The 22,024-nt window shown below is 48.0% G+C and overlaps 14 non-coding genes across 14 annotated transcripts; all 14 read right to left on the reverse strand.

Annotated features, from left to right (window-relative positions):
* Positions 1 to 1,887: 1,887 nt before the first annotated feature.
* On the reverse strand, positions 1,888 to 2,078 carry LOC142700001 (U2 spliceosomal RNA). Its single transcript, XR_012866463.1, has one exon. It is a non-coding gene; the product is annotated as a U2 spliceosomal RNA (small nuclear RNA).
* Positions 2,079 to 3,358: 1,280 nt separating this feature from the next.
* Positions 3,359 to 3,549, reverse strand: LOC142700002 (U2 spliceosomal RNA). Its single transcript, XR_012866464.1, has one exon. It is a non-coding gene; the product is annotated as a U2 spliceosomal RNA (small nuclear RNA).
* Positions 3,550 to 4,829: 1,280 nt separating this feature from the next.
* On the reverse strand, positions 4,830 to 5,020 carry LOC142700003 (U2 spliceosomal RNA). The gene has a single exon (XR_012866465.1). It is a non-coding gene; the product is annotated as a U2 spliceosomal RNA (small nuclear RNA).
* A 1,273-nt stretch (positions 5,021 to 6,293) lies between these two features.
* On the reverse strand, positions 6,294 to 6,484 carry LOC142700020 (U2 spliceosomal RNA). Its single transcript, XR_012866479.1, has one exon. It is a non-coding gene; the product is annotated as a U2 spliceosomal RNA (small nuclear RNA).
* A 1,292-nt stretch (positions 6,485 to 7,776) lies between these two features.
* Positions 7,777 to 7,967, reverse strand: LOC142700021 (U2 spliceosomal RNA). The gene has a single exon (XR_012866480.1). It is a non-coding gene; the product is annotated as a U2 spliceosomal RNA (small nuclear RNA).
* A 1,296-nt stretch (positions 7,968 to 9,263) lies between these two features.
* LOC142700004 (U2 spliceosomal RNA) lies at positions 9,264 to 9,454 on the reverse strand. The gene has a single exon (XR_012866466.1). It is a non-coding gene; the product is annotated as a U2 spliceosomal RNA (small nuclear RNA).
* A 1,296-nt stretch (positions 9,455 to 10,750) lies between these two features.
* Positions 10,751 to 10,941, reverse strand: LOC142700005 (U2 spliceosomal RNA). Its single transcript, XR_012866467.1, has one exon. It is a non-coding gene; the product is annotated as a U2 spliceosomal RNA (small nuclear RNA).
* Positions 10,942 to 12,206: 1,265 nt separating this feature from the next.
* LOC142700006 (U2 spliceosomal RNA) lies at positions 12,207 to 12,397 on the reverse strand. The gene has a single exon (XR_012866468.1). It is a non-coding gene; the product is annotated as a U2 spliceosomal RNA (small nuclear RNA).
* A 1,288-nt stretch (positions 12,398 to 13,685) lies between these two features.
* On the reverse strand, positions 13,686 to 13,876 carry LOC142700008 (U2 spliceosomal RNA). Its single transcript, XR_012866469.1, has one exon. It is a non-coding gene; the product is annotated as a U2 spliceosomal RNA (small nuclear RNA).
* Positions 13,877 to 15,164: 1,288 nt separating this feature from the next.
* LOC142700010 (U2 spliceosomal RNA) lies at positions 15,165 to 15,355 on the reverse strand. The gene has a single exon (XR_012866471.1). It is a non-coding gene; the product is annotated as a U2 spliceosomal RNA (small nuclear RNA).
* Positions 15,356 to 16,627: 1,272 nt separating this feature from the next.
* Positions 16,628 to 16,818, reverse strand: LOC142700011 (U2 spliceosomal RNA). The gene has a single exon (XR_012866472.1). It is a non-coding gene; the product is annotated as a U2 spliceosomal RNA (small nuclear RNA).
* A 1,284-nt stretch (positions 16,819 to 18,102) lies between these two features.
* On the reverse strand, positions 18,103 to 18,293 carry LOC142700012 (U2 spliceosomal RNA). Its single transcript, XR_012866473.1, has one exon. It is a non-coding gene; the product is annotated as a U2 spliceosomal RNA (small nuclear RNA).
* Positions 18,294 to 19,589: 1,296 nt separating this feature from the next.
* On the reverse strand, positions 19,590 to 19,780 carry LOC142700013 (U2 spliceosomal RNA). Its single transcript, XR_012866474.1, has one exon. It is a non-coding gene; the product is annotated as a U2 spliceosomal RNA (small nuclear RNA).
* Positions 19,781 to 21,048: 1,268 nt separating this feature from the next.
* LOC142700014 (U2 spliceosomal RNA) lies at positions 21,049 to 21,239 on the reverse strand. The gene has a single exon (XR_012866475.1). It is a non-coding gene; the product is annotated as a U2 spliceosomal RNA (small nuclear RNA).
* Positions 21,240 to 22,024: the final 785 nt, after the last annotated feature.

The raw sequence follows: 22,024 nt of genomic DNA on the forward strand, positions 1-22,024 counted from the left end.
AAACGGGCAGTACATTTTTATCACAATCATCTTAGTGATGTCCAACACATGTTCGTAAAATTCAATACCGTCCAGTCTCGGATCGTTTTTTACCATGTATGCCGCCAGCAGATCTTGGAACACTCCATTCTGTACAAACGTTATGTCATATGTTCTTCTCCTTGGATAGTCTTGCACCGCCAATATCTCCCGCTTCTGAATGTTGAAAATGCCAACAAGCACGGTCTCCACCAAGAACTTCAGGCCGCAGGTTGTCGCCTTCTCTTCTGATACAATAACACGGATTGTATTTTTTATCCGGGCATACGCCGGTATCTCACCAGGACTTTCGTCCATGGTGAGGGGATTTCGGGAAAGTTACGCCACCCGTTGGTGACGCAACGTCTACGCAGCTTCCCCTTTTCGGCCGAAGCCTACACGGGGGATATGTGGATCGCAACTCGTTGCTCAGGACTAAGCCTCTCTCCCAAATAGCAGCACGGGGGTGAAGTCCAGGCGAACCTGGACGATCCCCCGAGGCCGAGAGAGAGGGTACCTGAGCACCTCCTAACCAAGACCAGGCAGCACTGACTACAAGTAATCAGAACTACACTTGATCTCAGCCAGAAGGCCGAGAAGCGATAACCCGAACGGGCCGCGCGTTGCCCGAGCCTGCCCGATACTGCTGTTCAGCCCTTGCAGCGATTCAGCCTACTTCTAGGCAATTCCATGGGGCCCTGCAGGCTCACACACTCACAGCTAGAAGCCAGACAGGATTTGCTTCTTTTGCTTGCACCACAATGCAGTGCTGAAAGAGGAGGAATCTACATAAAAACGCCTTCCTGGCAACGCCCAAATGCCCTGCTGCCATGCAGATAAACACTGGCAGCGGCAGCAAGTGCATGCCCACAGCCACCCCTTGTTCCTTCACACCTTGTATCAGCTGTAATCCAGTCCAGTCCAGTGCTGCCTGCTGAGCAGCACTGACCAACACTGCCTGGGCCCAGGCTTTTATCTCTGAGGCCCCATTATGATGTCAGAAAGCTGGCTCTGGAATCCTGAGGGCTCCACTATGACACGTGCAAAGTTCCGTCTGAACTTTATATAAGACGGTGAGGCTCAGTCAGTCACTCAGTGTTGCCTGAGAGGGCAACACTGCAACAGCCGGCCGCCAGGCTGTCTTTTTTTTGCACAGCTAGTTGCCTCCAGGAGGCCACAAGAGGGAGACAAGGGACTGCAAAATGGAAAATAGGCATCCACCAACTTTACAGACAACTTCTCCTTGCTCCTACAACTTCCATCCTTGCACAGTTTGTTATTCTTCTAGGTAACATAGTAACAAATCCAAATTGCTGCTCTCTTTGTAGGCAAGCAAGGCTTTGTTGCAACTGCAATTCTTACTTCTTCTTGAAATGTAGGGACGACAGTACATTCCATCACATCCATCTAGTGTACACAGGTAGGTCCATTGTGGCGGGCAGGCGAGCGGGCGGGCTGCTTTATTGGCTGTTTGCTGTTCCCCTACTCCACTCCACTATTTGACTGTTGTGCTGCATCAATCAATCAATCAATCAATCAATCAATCAATCAATCAATCAATCAATCAATCAGTGGCTGGCTCAGGTGCAGCTCTTTAACTTACCTAAAAGGGAGGGCGGAGAGAAGACAAGGAAGGTGAATGAGGTGTTCCAATGTGAAATGCCGGAAACACAGAAACACAGACGACACACAACAAGAGGTGGCAATCTATTCATTAATTGCACTTAATCAATGAGCTCATTATCACTCATGCATTGTCCAACAGGTGTTGAAATAATGGGATTAAAAGGGGAGATCCCTTCAGAAAGACAGAAACAATAGCAAAGACAAAAAACACTTTTGGAATCTGCTTTTAGTCAACACATAAGGAAAGGGTGCACCGGTCCTGGAAATACTGCAATACCAGGTCAATGCGTGGAGTGGACAGAGCAAGCTCTATTTCCATCTCCCTGTTCTAAAAATCCATTTAATATATGGTCCCCAGATAGGGGACGTATCAGATATTAAACTGATAAGAACAGATACTACACTTGATCTTAGCCAAAAGGCCGAGAAGCGATAACCCGAACGGGCCGCGCGTTGCCCGAGCCTGCCCGATACTGCTGTTCAGCCCTTGCAGCGATTCAGCCTACTTCTAGGCAATTCCATGGGGCCCTGCAGGCTCACACACTCACAGCTACACGGGAGGTGAATAAAGGCCGGAGAGGAAGCCAGACAGGATTTGCTTCTTTTGCTTGCACCACAATGCAGTGCTGAAAGAGGAGGAATCTACATAAAAACGCCTTCCTGGCAACGCCCAAATGCCCTGCTGCCATGCAGATAAACACTGGCAGCGGCAGCAAGTGCATGCCCACAGCCACCCCTTGTTCCTTCACACCTTGTATCAGCTGTAATCCAGTCCAGTCCAGTGCTGCCTGCTGAGCAGCACTGACCAACACTGCCTGGGCCCAGGCTTTTATCTCTGAGGCCCCATTATGATGTCAGAAAGCTGGCTCTGGAATCCTGAGGGCTCCACTATGACACGTGCAAAGTTCCGTCTGAACTTTATATAAGACGGTGAGGCTCAGTCAGTCACTCAGTGTTGCCTGAGAGGGCAACACTGCAACAGCCGGCCGCCAGGCTGTCTTTTTTTTGCACAGCTAGTTGCCTCCAGGAGGCCACAAGAGGGAGACAAGGGACTGCAAAATGGAAAATAGGCATCCACCAACTTTACAGACAACTTCTCCTTGCTCCTACAACCTCCATCCTTGCACAGTTTGTTATTCTTCTAGGTAACATAGTAACAAATCCAAATTGCTGCTCTCTTTGTAGGCAAGCAAGGCTTTGTTGCAACTGCAATTCTTACTTCTTCTTGAAATGTAGGGACGACAGTACATTCCATCACATCCATCTAGTGTACACAGGTAGGTCCATTGTGGCGGGCAGGCGAGCGGGCGGGCTGCTTTATTGGCTGTTTGCTGTTCCCCTACTCCACTCCACTATTTGACTGTTGTGCTGCATCAATCAATCAATCAATCAATCAATCAATCAATCAATCAATCAGTGGCTGGCTCAGGTGCAGCTCTTTAACTTACCTAAAAGGGAGGGCGGAGAGAAGACAAGGAAGGTGAATGAGGTGTTCCAATGTGAAATGCCGGAAACACAGAAACACAGACGACACACAACAAGAGGTGGCAATCTATTCATTAATTGCATTTAATCAATGAGCTCATTATCACTCATGCATTGTCCAACAGGTGTTGAAATAATGGGATTAAAAGGGGAGATCCCTTCAGAAAGACAGAAACAATAGCAAAGACAAAAAACACTTTTGGAATCTGCTTTTAGTCAACACATAAGGAAAGGGTGCACCGGTCCTGGAAATACTGCAATACCAGGTCAATGCGTGGAGTGGACAGAGCAAGCTCTATTTCCATCTCCCTGTTCTAAAAATCCATTTAATATATGGTCCCCAGATAGGGGACGTATCAGATATTAAACTGATAAGAACAGATACTACACTTGATCTTAGCCAAAAGGCCGAGAAGCGATAACCCGAACGGGCCGCGCGTTGCCCGAGCCTGCCCGATACTGCTGTTCAGCCCTTGCAGCGATTCAGCCTACTTCTAGGCAATTCCATGGGGCCCTGCAGGCTCACACACTCACAGCTACACGGGAGGTGAATAAAGGCCGGAGAGGAAGCCAGACAGGATTTGCTTCTTTTGCTTGCACCACAATGCAGTGCTGAAAGAGGAGGAATCTACATAAAAACGCCTTCCTGGCAACGCCCAAATGCCCTGCTGCCATGCAGATAAACACTGGCAGCGGCAGCAAGTGCATGCCCACAGCCACCCCTTGTTCCTTCACACCTTGTATCAGCTGTAATCCAGTCCAGTCCAGTGCTGCCTGCTGAGCAGCACTGACCAACACTGCCTGGGCCCAGGCTTTTATCTCTGAGGCCCCATTATGATGTCAGAAAGCTGGCTCTGGAATCCTGAGGGCTCCACTATGACACGTGCAAAGTTCCGTCTGAACTTTATATAAGACGGTGAGGCTCAGTCAGTCACTCAGTGTTGCCTGAGAGGGCAACACTGCAACAGCCGGCCGCCAGGCTGTCTTTTTTTTGCACAGCTAGTTGCCTCCAGGAGGCCACAAGAGGGAGACAAGGGACTGCAAAATGGAAAATAGGCATCCACCAACTTTACAGACAACTTCTCCTTGCTCCTACAACCTCCATCCTTGCACAGTTTGTTATTCTTCTAGGTAACATAGTAACAAATCCAAATTGCTGCTCTCTTTGTAGGCAAGCAAGGCTTTGTTGCAACTGCAATTCTTACTTCTTCTTGAAATGTAGGGACGACAGTACATTCCATCACATCCATCTAGTGTACACAGGTAGGTCCATTGTGGCGGGCAGGCGAGCGGGCGGGCTGCTTTATTGGCTGTTTGCTGTTCCCCTACTCCACTCCACTATTTGACTGTTGTGCTGCATCAATCAATCAATCAATCAATCAATCAATCAATCAATCAATCAATGGCTGGCTCAGGTGCAGCTCTTTAACTTACCTAAAAGGGAGGGCGGAGAGAAGACAAGGAAGGTGAATGAGGTGTTCCAATGTGAAATGCCGGAAACACAGAAACACAGACGACACACAACAAGAGGTGGCAATCTATTCATTAATTGCATTTAATCAATGAGCTCATTATCACTCATGCATTGTCCAACAGGTGTTGAAATAATGGGATTAAAAGGGGAGATCCCTTCAGAAAGACAGAAACAATAGCAAAGACAAAAAACACTTTTGGAATCTGCTTTTAGTCAACACATAAGGAAAGGGTGCACCGGTCCTGGAAATACTGCAATACCAGGTCAATGCGTGGAGTGGACAGAGCAAGCTCTATTTCCATCTCCCTGTTCTAAAAATCCATTTAATATATGGTCCCCAGATAGGGGACGTATCAGATATTAAACTGATAAGAACAGATACTACACTTGATCTTAGCCAAAAGGCCGAGAAGCGATAACCCGAACGGGCCGCGCGTTGCCCGAGCCTGCCCGATACTGCTGTTCAGCCCTTGCAGCGATTCAGCCTACTTCTAGGCAATTCCATGGGGCCCTGCAGGCTCACACACTCACAGCTAGAAGCCAGACAGGATTTGCTTCTTTTGCTTGCACCACAATGCAGTGCTGAAAGAGGAGGAATCTACATAAAAACGCCTTCCTGGCAACGCCCAAATGCCCTGCTGCCATGCAGATAAACACTGGCAGCGGCAGCAAGTGCATGCCCACAGCCACCCCTTGTTCCTTCACACCTTGTATCAGCTGTAATCCAGTCCAGTCCAGTGCTGCCTGCTGAGCAGCACTGACCAACACTGCCTGGGCCCAGGCTTTTATCTCTGAGGCCCCATTATGATGTCAGAAAGCTGGCTCTGGAATCCTGAGGGCTCCACTATGACACGTGCAAAGTTCCGTCTGAACTTTATATAAGACGGTGAGGCTCAGTCAGTCACTCAGTGTTGCCTGAGAGGGCAACACTGCAACAGCCGGCCGCCAGGCTGTCTTTTTTTTGCACAGCTAGTTGCCTCCAGGAGGCCACAAGAGGGAGACAAGGGACTGCACAATGGAAAATAGGCATCCACCAACTTTACAGACAACTTCTCCTTGCTCCTACAACTTCCATCCTTGCACAGTTTGTTATTCTTCTAGGTAACATAGTAACAAATCCAAATTGCTGCTCTCTTTGTAGGCAAGCAAGGCTTTGTTGCAACTGCAATTCTTACTTCTTCTTGAAATGTAGGGACGACAGTACATTCCATCACATCCATCTAGTGTACACAGGTAGGTCCATTGTGGCGGGCAGGCGAGCGGGCGGGCTGCTTTATTGGCTGTTTGCTGTTCCCCTACTCCACTCCACTATTTGACTGTTGTGCTGCATCAATCAATCAATCAATCAATCAATCAATCAATCAATCAATCAATCAATCAATCAATCAATCAGTGGCTGGCTCAGGTGCAGCTCTTTAACTTACCTAAAAGGGAGGGCGGAGAGAAGACAAGGAAGGTGAATGAGGTGTTCCAATGTGAAATGCCGGAAACACAGAAACACAGACGACACACAACAAGAGGTGGCAATCTATTCATTAATTGCATTTAATCAATGAGCTCATTATCACTCATGCATTGTCCAACAGGTGTTGAAATAATGGGATTAAAAGGGGAGATCCCTTCAGAAAGACAGAAACAATAGCAAAGACAAAAAACACTTTTGGAATCTGCTTTTAGTCAACACATAAGGAAAGGGTGCACCGGTCCTGGAAATACTGCAATACCAGGTCAATGCGTGGAGTGGACAGAGCAAGCTCTATTTCCATCTCCCTGTTCTAAAAATCCATTTAATATATGGTCCCCAGATAGGGGACGTATCAGATATTAAACTGATAAGAACAGATACTACACTTGATCTTAGCCAAAAAGCCGAGAAGCGATAACCCGAACGGGCCGCGCGTTGCCCGAGCCTGCCCGATACTGCTGTTCAGCCCTTGCAGCGATTCAGCCTACTTCTAGGCAATTCCATGGGGCCCTGCAGGCTCACACACTCACAGCTACACGGGAGGTGAATAAAGGCCGGAGAGGAAGCCAGACAGGATTTGCTTCTTTTGCTTGCACCACAATGCAGTGCTGAAAGAGGAGGAATCTACATAAAAACGCCTTCCTGGCAACGCCCAAATGCCCTGCTGCCATGCAGATAAACACTGGCAGCGGCAGCAAGTGCATGCCCACAGCCACCCCTTGTTCCTTCACACCTTGTATCAGCTGTAATCCAGTCCAGTCCAGTGCTGCCTGCTGAGCAGCACTGACCAACACTGCCTGGGCCCAGGCTTTTATCTCTGAGGCCCCATTATGATGTCAGAAAGCTGGCTCTGGAATCCTGAGGGCTCCACTATGACACGTGCAAAGTTCCGTCTGAACTTTATATAAGACGGTGAGGCTCAGTCAGTCACTCAGTGTTGCCTGAGAGGGCAACACTGCAACAGCCGGCCGCCAGGCTGTCTTTTTTTTGCACAGCTAGTTGCCTCCAGGAGGCCACAAGAGGGAGACAAGGGACTGCAAAATGGAAAATAGGCATCCACCAACTTTACAGACAACTTCTCCTTGCTCCTACAACCTCCATCCTTGCACAGTTTGTTATTCTTCTAGGTAACATAGTAACAAATCCAAATTGCTGCTCTCTTTGTAGGCAAGCAAGGCTTTGTTGCAACTGCAATTCTTACTTCTTCTTGAAATGTAGGGACGACAGTACATTCCATCACATCCATCTAGTGTACACAGGTAGGTCCATTGTGGCGGGCAGGCGAGCGGGCGGGCTGCTTTATTGGCTGTTTGCTGTTCCCCTACTCCACTCCACTATTTGACTGTTGTGCTGCATCAATCAATCAATCAATCAATCAATCAATCAATCAATCAATCAATCAATCAATCAGTGGCTGGCTCAGGTGCAGCTCTTTAACTTACCTAAAAGGGAGGGCGGAGAGAAGACAAGGAAGGTGAATGAGGTGTTCCAATGTGAAATGCCGGAAACACAGAAACACAGACGACACACAACAAGAGGTGGCAATCTATTCATTAATTGCATTTAATCAATGAGCTCATTATCACTCATGCATTGTCCAACAGGTGTTGAAATAATGGGATTAAAAGGGGAGATCCCTTCAGAAAGACAGAAACAATAGCAAAGACAAAAAACACTTTTGGAATCTGCTTTTAGTCAACACATAAGGAAAGGGTGCACCGGTCCTGGAAATACTGCAATACCAGGTCAATGCGTGGAGTGGACAGAGCAAGCTCTATTTCCATCTCCCTGTTCTAAAAATCCATTTAATATATGGTCCCCAGATAGGGGACGTATCAGATATTAAACTGATAAGAACAGATACTACACTTGATCTTAGCCAAAAAGCCGAGAAGCGATAACCCGAACGGGCCGCGCGTTGCCCGAGCCTGCCCGATACTGCTGTTCAGCCCTTGCAGCGATTCAGCCTACTTCTAGGCAATTCCATGGGGCCCTGCAGGCTCACACACTCACAGCTACACGGGAGGTGAATAAAGGCCGGAGAGGAAGCCAGACAGGATTTGCTTCTTTTGCTTGCACCACAATGCAGTGCTGAAAGAGGAGGAATCTACATAAAAACGCCTTCCTGGCAACGCCCAAATGCCCTGCTGCCATGCAGATAAACACTGGCAGCGGCAGCAAGTGCATGCCCACAGCCACCCCTTGTTCCTTCACACCTTGTATCAGCTGTAATCCAGTCCAGTCCAGTGCTGCCTGCTGAGCAGCACTGACCAACACTGCCTGGGCCCAGGCTTTTATCTCTGAGGCCCCATTATGATGTCAGAAAGCTGGCTCTGGAATCCTGAGGGCTCCACTATGACACGTGCAAAGTTCCGTCTGAACTTTATATAAGACGGTGAGGCTCAGTCAGTCACTCAGTGTTGCCTGAGAGGGCAACACTGCAACAGCCGGCCGCCAGGCTGTCTTTTTTTTGCACAGCTAGTTGCCTCCAGGAGGCCACAAGAGGGAGACAAGGGACTGCAAAATGGAAAATAGGCATCCACCAACTTTACAGACAACTTCTCCTTGCTCCTACAACCTCCATCCTTGCACAGTTTGTTATTCTTCTAGGTAACATAGTAACAAATCCAAATTGCTGCTCTCTTTGTAGGCAAGCAAGGCTTTGTTGCAACTGCAATTCTTACTTCTTCTTGAAATGTAGGGACGACAGTACATTCCATCACATCCATCTAGTGTACACAGGTAGGTCCATTGTGGCGGGCAGGCGAGCGGGCGGGCTGCTTTATTGGCTGTTTGCTGTTCCCCTACTCCACTCCACTATTTGACTGTTGTGCTGCATCAATCAATCAATCAATCAATCAATCAATCAATCAATCAATCAATCAATCAATCAATCAGTGGCTGGCTCAGGTGCAGCTCTTTAACTTACCTAAAAGGGAGGGCGGAGAGAAGACAAGGAAGGTGAATGAGGTGTTCCAATGTGAAATGCCGGAAACACAGAAACACAGACGACACACAACAAGAGGTGGCAATCTATTCATTAATTGCATTTAATCAATGAGCTCATTATCACTCATGCATTGTCCAACAGGTGTTGAAATAATGGGATTAAAAGGGGAGATCCCTTCAGAAAGACAGAAACAATAGCAAAGACAAAAAACACTTTTGGAATCTGCTTTTAGTCAACACATAAGGAAAGGGTGCACCGGTCCTGGAAATACTGCAATACCAGGTCAATGCGTGGAGTGGACAGAGCAAGCTCTATTTCCATCTCCCTGTTCTAAAAATCCATTTAATATATGGTCCCCAGATAGGGGACGTATCAGATATTAAACTGATAAGAACAGATACTACACTTGATCTTAGCCAAAAGGCCGAGAAGCGATAACCCGAACGGGCCGCGCGTTGCCCGAGCCTGCCCGATACTGCTGTTCAGCCCTTGCAGCGATTCAGCCTACTTCTAGGCAATTCCATGGGGCCCTGCAGGCTCACACACTCACAGCTACACGGGAGGTGAATAAAGGCCGGAGAGGAAGCCAGACAGGATTTGCTTCTTTTGCTTGCACCACAATGCAGTGCTGAAAGAGGAGGAATCTACATAAAAACGCCTTCCTGGCAACGCCCAAATGCCCTGCTGCCATGCAGATAAACACTGGCAGCGGCAGCAAGTGCATGCCCACAGCCACCCCTTGTTCCTTCACACCTTGTATCAGCTGTAATCCAGTCCAGTCCAGTGCTGCCTGCTGAGCAGCACTGACCAACACTGCCTGGGCCCAGGCTTTTATCTCTGAGGCCCCATTATGATGTCAGAAAGCTGGCTCTGGAATCCTGAGGGCTCCACTATGACACGTGCAAAGTTCCGTCTGAACTTTATATAAGACGGTGAGGCTCAGTCAGTCACTCAGTGTTGCCTGAGAGGGCAACACTGCAACAGCCGGCCGCCAGGCTGTCTTTTTTTTGCACAGCTAGTTGCCTCCAGGAGGCCACAAGAGGGAGACAAGGGACTGCAAAATGGAAAATAGGCATCCACCAACTTTACAGACAACTTCTCCTTGCTCCTACAACCTCCATCCTTGCACAGTTTGTTATTCTTCTAGGTAACATAGTAACAAATCCAAATTGCTGCTCTCTTTGTAGGCAAGCAAGGCTTTGTTGCAACTGCAATTCTTACTTCTTCTTGAAATGTAGGGACGACAGTACATTCCATCACATCCATCTAGTGTACACAGGTAGGTCCATTGTGGCGGGCAGGCGAGCGGGCGGGCTGCTTTATTGGCTGTTTGCTGTTCCCCTACTCCACTCCACTATTTGACTGTTGTGCTGCATCAATCAATCAATCAATCAATCAATCAATCAATCAATCAATCAATCAATCAATCAATCAGTGGCTGGCTCAGGTGCAGCTCTTTAACTTACCTAAAAGGGAGGGCGGAGAGAAGACAAGGAAGGTGAATGAGGTGTTCCAATGTGAAATGCCGGAAACACAGAAACACAGACGACACACAACAAGAGGTGGCAATCTATTCATTAATTGCATTTAATCAATGAGCTCATTATCACTCATGCATTGTCCAACAGGTGTTGAAATAATGGGATTAAAAGGGGAGATCCCTTCAGAAAGACAGAAACAATAGCAAAGACAAAAAACACTTTTGGAATCTGCTTTTAGTCAACACATAAGGAAAGGGTGCACCGGTCCTGGAAATACTGCAATACCAGGTCAATGCGTGGAGTGGACAGAGCAAGCTCTATTTCCATCTCCCTGTTCTAAAAATCCATTTAATATATGGTCCCCAGATAGGGGACGTATCAGATATTAAACTGATAAGAACAGATACTACACTTGATCTTAGCCAAAAGGCCGAGAAGCGATAACCCGAACGGGCCGCGCGTTGCCCGAGCCTGCCCGATACTGCTGTTCAGCCCTTGCAGCGATTCAGCCTACTTCTAGGCAATTCCATGGGGCCCTGCAGGCTCACACACTCACAGCTACACGGGAGGTGAATAAAGGCCGGAGAGGAAGCCAGACAGGATTTGCTTCTTTTGCTTGCACCACAATGCAGTGCTGAAAGAGGAGGAATCTACATAAAAACGCCTTCCTGGCAACGCCCAAATGCCCTGCTGCCATGCAGATAAACACTGGCAGCGGCAGCAAGTGCATGCCCACAGCCACCCCTTGTTCCTTCACACCTTGTATCAGCTGTAATCCAGTCCAGTCCAGTGCTGCCTGCTGAGCAGCACTGACCAACACTGCCTGGGCCCAGGCTTTTATCTCTGAGGCCCCATTATGATGTCAGAAAGCTGGCTCTGGAATCTCCACTATGACACGTGCAAAGTTCCGTCTGAACTTTATATAAGACGGTGAGGCTCAGTCAGTCACTCAGTGTTGCCTGAGAGGGCAACACTGCAACAGCCGGCCGCCAGGCTGTCTTTTTTTTGCACAGCTAGTTGCCTCCAGGAGGCCACAAGAGGGAGACAAGGGACTGCAAAATGGAAAATAGGCATCCACCAACTTTACAGACAACTTCTCCTTGCTCCTACAACCTCCATCCTTGCACAGTTTGTTATTCTTCTAGGTAACATAGTAACAAATCCAAATTGCTGCTCTCTTTGTAGGCAAGCAAGGCTTTGTTGCAACTGCAATTCTTACTTCTTCTTGAAATGTAGGGACGACAGTACATTCCATCACATCCATCTAGTGTACACAGGTAGGTCCATTGTGGCGGGCAGGCGAGCGGGCGGGCTGCTTTATTGGCTGTTTGCTGTTCCCCTACTCCACTCCACTATTTGACTGTTGTGCTGCAATCAATCAATCAATCAATCAATCAATCAATCAATCAGTGGCTGGCTCAGGTGCAGCTCTTTAACTTACCTAAAAGGGAGGGCGGAGAGAAGACAAGGAAGGTGAATGAGGTGTTCCAATGTGAAATGCCGGAAACACAGAAACACAGACGACACACAACAAGAGGTGGCAATCTATTCATTAATTGCATTTAATCAATGAGCTCATTATCACTCATGCATTGTCCAACAGGTGTTGAAATAATGGGATTAAAAGGGGAGATCCCTTCAGAAAGACAGAAACAATAGCAAAGACAAAAAACACTTTTGGAATCTGCTTTTAGTCAACACATAAGGAAAGGGTGCACCGGTCCTGGAAATACTGCAATACCAGGTCAATGCGTGGAGTGGACAGAGCAAGCTCTATTTCCATCTCCCTGTTCTAAAAATCCATTTAATATATGGTCCCCAGATAGGGGACGTATCAGATATTAAACTGATAAGAACAGATACTACACTTGATCTTAGCCAAAAGGCCGAGAAGCGATAACCCGAACGGGCCGCGCGTTGCCCGAGCCTGCCCGATACTGCTGTTCAGCCCTTGCAGCGATTCAGCCTACTTCTAGGCAATTCCATGGGGCCCTGCAGGCTCACACACTCACAGCTACACGGGAGGTGAATAAAGGCCGGAGAGGAAGCCAGACAGGATTTGCTTCTTTTGCTTGCACCACAATGCAGTGCTGAAAGAGGAGGAATCTACATAAAAACGCCTTCCTGGCAACGCCCAAATGCCCTGCTGCCATGCAGATAAACACTGGCAGCGGCAGCAAGTGCATGCCCACAGCCACCCCTTGTTCCTTCACACCTTGTATCAGCTGTAATCCAGTCCAGTCCAGTGCTGCCTGCTGAGCAGCACTGACCAACACTGCCTGGGCCCAGGCTTTTATCTCTGAGGCCCCATTATGATGTCAGAAAGCTGGCTCTGGAATCCTGAGGGCTCCACTATGACACGTGCAAAGTTCCGTCTGAACTTTATATAAGACGGTGAGGCTCAGTCAGTCACTCAGTGTTGCCTGAGAGGGCAACACTGCAACAGCCGGCCGCCAGGCTGTCTTTTTTTTGCACAGCTAGTTGCCTCCAGGAGGCCACAAGAGGGAGACAAGGGACTGCAAAATGGAAAATAGGCATCCACCAACTTTACAGACAACTTCTCCTTGCTCCTACAACCTCCATCCTTGCACAGTTTGTTATTCTTCTAGGTAACATAGTAACAAATCCAAATTGCTGCTCTCTTTGTAGGCAAGCAAGGCTTTGTTGCAACTGCAATTCTTACTTCTTCTTGAAATGTAGGGACGACAGTACATTCCATCACATCCATCTAGTGTACACAGGTAGGTCCATTGTGGCGGGCAGGCGAGCGGGCGGGCTGCTTTATTGGCTGTTTGCTGTTCCCCTACTCCACTCCACTATTTGACTGTTGTGCTGCATCAATCAATCAATCAATCAATCAATCAATCAATCAATCAATCAATCAATCAGTGGCTGGCTCAGGTGCAGCTCTTTAACTTACCTAAAAGGGAGGGCGGAGAGAAGACAAGGAAGGTGAATGAGGTGTTCCAATGTGAAATGCCGGAAACACAGAAACACAGACGACACACAACAAGAGGTGGCAATCTATTCATTAATTGCATTTAATCAATGAGCTCATTATCACTCATGCATTGTCCAACAGGTGTTGAAATAATGGGATTAAAAGGGGAGATCCCTTCAGAAAGACAGAAACAATAGCAAAGACAAAAAGCACTTTTGGAATCTGCTTTTAGTCAACACATAAGGAAAGGGTGCACCGGTCCTGGAAATACTGCAATACCAGGTCAATGCGTGGAGTGGACAGAGCAAGCTCTATTTCCATCTCCCTGTTCTAAAAATCCATTTAATATATGGTCCCCAGATAGGGGACGTATCAGATATTAAACTGATAAGAACAGATACTACACTTGATCTTAGCCAAAAGGCCGAGAAGCGATAACCCGAACGGGCCGCGCGTTGCCCGAGCCTGCCCGATACTGCTGTTCAGCCCTTGCAGCGATTCAGCCTACTTCTAGGCAATTCCATGGGGCCCTGCAGGCTCACACACTCACAGCTACACGGGAGGTGAATAAAGGCCGGAGAGGAAGCCAGACAGGATTTGCTTCTTTTGCTTGCACCACAATGCAGTGCTGAAAGAGGAGGAATCTACATAAAAACGCCTTCCTGGCAACGCCCAAATGCCCTGCTGCCATGCAGATAAACACTGGCAGCGGCAGCAAGTGCATGCCCACAGCCACCCCTTGTTCCTTCACACCTTGTATCAGCTGTAATCCAGTCCAGTCCAGTGCTGCCTGCTGAGCAGCACTGACCAACACTGCCTGGGCCCAGGCTTTTATCTCTGAGGCCCCATTATGATGTCAGAAAGCTGGCTCTGGAATCCTGAGGGCTCCACTATGACACGTGCAAAGTTCCGTCTGAACTTTATATAAGACGGTGAGGCTCAGTCAGTCACTCAGTGTTGCCTGAGAGGGCAACACTGCAACAGCCGGCCGCCAGGCTGTCTTTTTTTTGCACAGCTAGTTGCCTCCAGGAGGCCACAAGAGGGAGACAAGGGACTGCAAAATGGAAAATAGGCATCCACCAACTTTACAGACAACTTCTCCTTGCTCCTACAACCTCCATCCTTGCACAGTTTGTTATTCTTCTAGGTAACATAGTAACAAATCCAAATTGCTGCTCTCTTTGTAGGCAAGCAAGGCTTTGTTGCAACTGCAATTCTTACTTCTTCTTGAAATGTAGGGACGACAGTACATTCCATCACATCCATCTAGTGTACACAGGTAGGTCCATTGTGGCGGGCAGGCGAGCGGGCGGGCTGCTTTATTGGCTGTTTGCTGTTCCCCTACTCCACTCCACTATTTGACTGTTGTGCTGCATCAATCAATCAATCAATCAATCAATCAATCAATCAATCAATCAATCAATCAGTGGCTGGCTCAGGTGCAGCTCTTTAACTTACCTAAAAGGGAGGGCGGAGAGAAGACAAGGAAGGTGAATGAGGTGTTCCAATGTGAAATGCCGGAAACACAGAAACACAGACGACACACAACAAGAGGTGGCAATCTATTCATTAATTGCATTTAATCAATGAGCTCATTATCACTCATGCATTGTCCAACAGGTGTTGAAATAATGGGATTAAAAGGGGAGATCCCTTCAGAAAGACAGAAACAATAGCAAAGACAAAAAACACTTTTGGAATCTGCTTTTAGTCAACACATAAGGAAAGGGTGCACCGGTCCTGGAAATACTGCAATACCAGGTCAATGCGTGGAGTGGACAGAGCAAGCTCTATTTCCATCTCCCTGTTCTAAAAATCCATTTAATATATGGTCCCCAGATAGGGGACGTATCAGATATTAAACTGATAAGAACAGATACTACACTTGATCTTAGCCAAAAGGCCGAGAAGCGATAACCCGAACGGGCCGCGCGTTGCCCGAGCCTGCCCGATACTGCTGTTCAGCCCTTGCAGCGATTCAGCCTACTTCTAGGCAATTCCATGGGGCCCTGCAGGCTCACACACTCACAGCTACACGGGAGGTGAATAAAGGCCGGAGAGGAAGCCAGACAGGATTTGCTTCTTTTGCTTGCACCACAATGCAGTGCTGAAAGAGGAGGAATCTACATAAAAACGCCTTCCTGGCAACGCCCAAATGCCCTGCTGCCATGCAGATAAACACTGGCAGCGGCAGCAAGTGCATGCCCACAGCCACCCCTTGTTCCTTCACACCTTGTATCAGCTGTAATCCAGTCCAGTCCAGTGCTGCCTGCTGAGCAGCACTGACCAACACTGCCTGGGCCCAGGCTTTTATCTCTGAGGCCCCATTATGATGTCAGAAAGCTGGCTCTGGAATCCTGAGGGCTCCACTATGACACGTGCAAAGTTCCGTCTGAACTTTATATAAGACGGTGAGGCTCAGTCAGTCACTCAGTGTTGCCTGAGAGGGCAACACTGCAACAGCCGGCCGCCAGGCTGTCTTTTTTTTGCACAGCTAGTTGCCTCCAGGAGGCCACAAGAGGGAGACAAGGGACTGCAAAATGGAAAATAGGCATCCACCAACTTTACAGACAACTTCTCCTTGCTCCTACAACCTCCATCCTTGCACAGTTTGTTATTCTTCTAGGTAACATAGTAACAAATCCAAATTGCTGCTCTCTTTGTAGGCAAGCAAGGCTTTGTTGCAACTGCAATTCTTACTTCTTCTTGAAATGTAGGGACGACAGTACATTCCATCACATCCATCTAGTGTACACAGGTAGGTCCATTGTGGCGGGCAGGCGAGCGGGCGGGCTGCTTTATTGGCTGTTTGCTGTTCCCCTACTCCACTCCACTATTTGACTGTTGTGCTGCATCAATCAATCAATCAATCAATCAATCAATCAATCAGTGGCTGGCTCAGGTGCAGCTCTTTAACTTACCTAAAAGGGAGGGCGGAGAGAAGACAAGGAAGGTGAATGAGGTGTTCCAATGTGAAATGCCGGAAACACAGAAACACAGACGACACACAACAAGAGGTGGCAATCTATTCATTAATTGCATTTAATCAATGAGCTCATTATCACTCATGCATTGTCCAACAGGTGTTGAAATAATGGGATTAAAAGGGGAGATCCCTTCAGAAAGACAGAAACAATAGCAAAGACAAAAAACACTTTTGGAATCTGCTTTTAGTCAACACATAAGGAAAGGGTGCACCGGTCCTGGAAATACTGCAATACCAGGTCAATGCGTGGAGTGGACAGAGCAAGCTCTATTTCCATCTCCCTGTTCTAAAAATCCATTTAATATATGGTCCCCAGATAGGGGACGTATCAGATATTAAACTGATAAGAACAGATACTACACTTGATCTTAGCCAAAAGGCCGAGAAGCGATAACCCGAACGGGCCGCGCGTTGCCCGAGCCTGCCCGATACTGCTGTTCAGCCCTTGCAGCGATTCAGCCTACTTCTAGGCAATTCCATGGGGCCCTGCAGGCTCACACACTCACAGCTACACGGGAGGTGAATAAAGGCCGGAGAGGAAGCCAGACAGGATTTGCTTCTTTTGCTTGCACCACAATGCAGTGCTGAAAGAGGAGGAATCTACATAAAAACGCCTTCCTGGCAACGCCCAAATGCCCTGCTGCCATGCAGATAAACACTGGCAGCGGCAGCAAGTGCATGCCCACAGCCACCCCTTGTTCCTTCACACCTTGTATCAGCTGTAATCCAGTCCAGTCCAGTGCTGCCTGCTGAGCAGCACTGACCAACACTGCCTGGGCCCAGGCTTTTATCTCTGAGGCCCCATTATGATGTCAGAAAGCTGGCTCTGGAATCCTGAGGGCTCCACTATGACACGTGCAAAGTTCCGTCTGAACTTTATATAAGACGGTGAGGCTCAGTCAGTCACTCAGTGTTGCCTGAGAGGGCAACACTGCAACAGCCGGCCGCCAGGCTGTCTTTTTTTTGCACAGCTAGTTGCCTCCAGGAGGCCACAAGAGGGAGACAAGGGACTGCAAAATGGAAAATAGGCATCCACCAACTTTACAGACAACTTCTCCTTGCTCCTACAACCTCCATCCTTGCACAGTTTGTTATTCTTCTAGGTAACATAGTAACAAATCCAAATTGCTGCTCTCTTTGTAGGCAAGCAAGGCTTTGTTGCAACTGCAATTCTTACTTCTTCTTGAAATGTAGGGACGACAGTACATTCCATCACATCCATCTAGTGTACACAGGTAGGTCCATTGTGGCGGGCAGGCGAGCGGGCGGGCTGCTTTATTGGCTGTTTGCTGTTCCCCTACTCCACTCCACTATTTGACTGTTGTGCTGCATCAATCAATCAATCAATCAATCAATCAATCAATCAATCAATCAATCAGTGGCTGGCTCAGGTGCAGCTCTTTAACTTACCTAAAAGGGAGGGCGGAGAGAAGACAAGGAAGGTGAATGAGGTGTTCCAATGTGAAATGCCGGAAACACAGAAACACAGACGACACACAACAAGAGGTGGCAATCTATTCATTAATTGCATTTAATCAATGAGCTCATTATCACTCATGCATTGTCCAACAGGTGTTGAAATAATGGGATTAAAAGGGGAGATCCCTTCAGAAAGACAGAAACAATAGCAAAGACAAAAAACACTTTTGGAATCTGCTTTTAGTCAACACATAAGGAAAGGGTGCACCGGTCCTGGAAATACTGCAATACCAGGTCAATGCGTGGAGTGGACAGAGCAAGCTCTATTTCCATCTCCCTGTTCTAAAAATCCATTTAATATATGGTCCCCAGATAGGGGACGTATCAGATATTAAACTGATAAGAACAGATACTACACTTGATCTTAGCCAAAAGGCCGAGAAGCGATAACCCGAACGGGCCGCGCGTTGCCCGAGCCTGCCCGATACTGCTGTTCAGCCCTTGCAGCGATTCAGCCTACTTCTAGGCAATTCCATGGGGCCCTGCAGGCTCACACACTCACAGCTACACGGGAGGTGAATAAAGGCCGGAGAGGAAGCCAGACAGGATTTGCTTCTTTTGCTTGCACCACAATGCAGTGCTGAAAGAGGAGGAATCTACATAAAAACGCCTTCCTGGCAACGCCCAAATGCCCTGCTGCCATGCAGATAAACACTGGCAGCGGCAGCAAGTGCATGCCCACAGCCACCCCTTGTTCCTTCACACCTTGTATCAGCTGTAATCCAGTCCAGTCCAGTGCTGCCTGCTGAGCAGCACTGACCAACACTGCCTGGGCCCAGGCTTTTATCTCTGAGGCCCCATTATGATGTCAGAAAGCTGGCTCTGGAATCCTGAGGGCTCCACTATGACACGTGCAAAGTTCCGTCTGAACTTTATATAAGACGGTGAGGCTCAGTCAGTCACTCAGTGTTGCCTGAGAGGGCAACACTGCAACAGCCGGCCGCCAGGCTGTCTTTTTTTTGCACAGCTAGTTGCCTCCAGGAGGCCACAAGAGGGAGACAAGGGACTGCAAAATGGAAAATAGGCATCCACCAACTTTACAGACAACTTCTCCTTGCTCCTACAACCTCCATCCTTGCACAGTTTGTTATTCTTCTAGGTAACATAGTAACAAATCCAAATTGCTGCTCTCTTTGTAGGCAAGCAAGGCTTTGTTGCAACTGCAATTCTTACTTCTTCTTGAAATGTAGGGACGACAGTACATTCCATCACATCCATCTAGTGTACACAGGTAGGTCCATTGTGGCGGGCAGGCGAGCGGGCGGGCTGCTTTATTGGCTGTTTGCTGTTCCCCTACTCCACTCCACTATTTGACTGTTGTGCTGCATCAATCAATCAATCAATCAATCAATCAATCAATCAATCAATCAATCAATCAATCAATCAGTGGCTGGCTCAGGTGCAGCTCTTTAACTTACCTAAAAGGGAGGGCGGAGAGAAGACAAGGAAGGTGAATGAGGTGTTCCAATGTGAAATGCCGGAAACACAGAAACACAGACGACACACAACAAGAGGTGGCAATCTATTCATTAATTGCATTTAATCAATGAGCTCATTATCACTCATGCATTGTCCAACAGGTGTTGAAATAATGGGATTAAAAGGGGAGATCCCTTCAGAAAGACAGAAACAATAGCAAAGACAAAAAACACTTTTGGAATCTGCTTTTAGTCAACACATAAGGAAAGGGTGCACCGGTCCTGGAAATACTGCAATACCAGGTCAATGCGTGGAGTGGACAGAGCAAGCTCTATTTCCATCTCCCTGTTCTAAAAATCCATTTAATATATGGTCCCCAGATAGGGGACGTATCAGATATTAAACTGATAAGAACAGATACTACACTTGATCTTAGCCAAAAGGCCGAGAAGCGATAACCCGAACGGGCCGCGCGTTGCCCGAGCCTGCCCGATACTGCTGTTCAGCCCTTGCAGCGATTCAGCCTACTTCTAGGCAATTCCATGGGGCCCTGCAGGCTCACACACTCACAGCTACACGGGAGGTGAATAAAGGCCGGAGAGGAAGCCAGACAGGATTTGCTTCTTTTGCTTGCACCACAATGCAGTGCTGAAAGAGGAGGAATCTACATAAAAACGCCTTCCTGGCAACGCCCAAATGCCCTGCTGCCATGCAGATAAACACTGGCAGCGGCAGCAAGTGCATGCCCACAGCCACCCCTTGTTCCTTCACACCTTGTATCAGCTGTAATCCAGTCCAGTCCAGTGCTGCCTGCTGAGCAGCACTGACCAACACTGCCTGGGCCCAGGCTTTTATCTCTGAGGCCCCATTATGATGTCAGAAAGCTGGCTCTGGAATCCTGAGGGCTCCACTATGACACGTGCAAAGTTCCGTCTGAACTTTATATAAGACGGTGAGGCTCAGTCAGTCACTCAGTGTTGCCTGAGAGGGCAACACTGCAACAGCCGGCCGCCAGGCTGTCTTTTTTTTGCACAGCTAGTTGCCTCCAGGAGGCCACAAGAGGGAGACAAGGGACTGCAAAATGGAAAATAGGCATCCACCAACTTTACAGACAACTTCTCCTTGCTCCTACAACCTCCATCCTTGCACAGTTTGTTATTCTTCTAGGTAACATAGTAACAAATCCAAATTGCTGCTCTCTTTGTAGGCAAGCAAGGCTTTGTTGCAACTGCAATTCTTACTTCTTCTTGAAATGTAGGGACGACAGTACATTCCATCACATCCATCTAGTGTACACAGGTAGGTCCATTGTGGCGGGCAGGCGAGCGGGCGGGCTGCTTTATTGGCTGTTTGCTGTTCCCCTACTCCACTCCACTATTTGACTGTTGTGCTGCATCAATCAATCAATCAATCAATCAATCAATCAATCAATCAATCAATCAATCAATCAATCAGTGGCTGGCTCAGGTGCAGCTCTTTAACTTACCTAAAAGGGAGGGCGGAGAGAAGACAAGGAAGGTGAATGAGGTGTTCCAATGTGAAATGCCGGAAACACAGAAACACAGACGACACACAACAAGAGGTGGCAATCTATTCATTAATTGCATTTAATCAATGAGCTCATTATCACTCATGCATTGTCCAACAGGTGTTGAAATAATGGGATTAAAAGGGGAGATCGACAAAAAACACTTTTGGAATCTGCTTTTAGTCAACACATAAGGAAAGGGTGCACCGGTCCTGGAAATACTGCAATACCAGGTCAATGCGTGGAGTGGACAGAGCAAGCTCTATTTCCATCTCCCTGTTCTAAAAATCCATTTAATATATGGTCCCCAGATAGGGGACGTATCAGATATTAAACTGATAAGAACAGATACTACACTTGATCTTAGCCAAAAGGCCGAGAAGCGATAACCCGAACGGGCCGCGCGTTGCCCGAGCCTGCCCGATACTGCTGTTCAGCCCTTGCAGCGATTCAGCCTACTTCTAGGCAATTCCATGGGGCCCTGCAGGCTCACACACTCACAGCTACACGGGAGGTGAATAAAGGCCGGAGAGGAAGCCAGACAGGATTTGCTTCTTTTGCTTGCACCACAATGCAGTGCTGAAAGAGGAGGAATCTACATAAAAACGCCTTCCTGGCAACGCCCAAATGCCCTGCTGCCATGCAGATAAACACTGGCAGCGGCAGCAAGTGCATGCCCACAGCCACCCCTTGTTCCTTCACACCTTGTATCAGCTGTAATCCAGTCCAGTCCAGTGCTGCCTGCTGAGCAGCACTGACCAACACTGCCTGGGCCCAGGCTTTTATCTCTGAGGCCCCATTATGATGTCAGAAAGCTGGCTCTGGAATCCTGAGGGCTCCACTATGACACGTGCAAAGTTCCGTCTGAACTTTATATAAGACGGTGAGGCTCAGTCAGTCACTCAGTGTTGCCTGAGAGGGCAACACTGCAACAGCCGGCCGCCAGGCTGTCTTTTTTTTGCACAGCTAGTTGCCTCCAGGAGGCCACAAGAGGGAGACAAGGGACTGCAAAATGGAAAATAGGCATCCACCAACTTTACAGACAACTTCTCCTTGCTCCTACAACCTCCATCCTTGCACAGTTTGTTATTCTTCTAGGTAACATAGTAACAAATCCAAATTGCTGCTCTCTTTGTAGGCAAGCAAGGCTTTGTTGCAACTGCAATTCTTAC

This window comes from Rhinoderma darwinii, unplaced genomic scaffold (genome assembly GCF_050947455.1).
Source record: "Rhinoderma darwinii isolate aRhiDar2 unplaced genomic scaffold, aRhiDar2.hap1 Scaffold_1766, whole genome shotgun sequence".
In the NCBI taxonomy this organism is placed as follows: domain Eukaryota; kingdom Metazoa; phylum Chordata; class Amphibia; order Anura; family Rhinodermatidae; genus Rhinoderma; species Rhinoderma darwinii.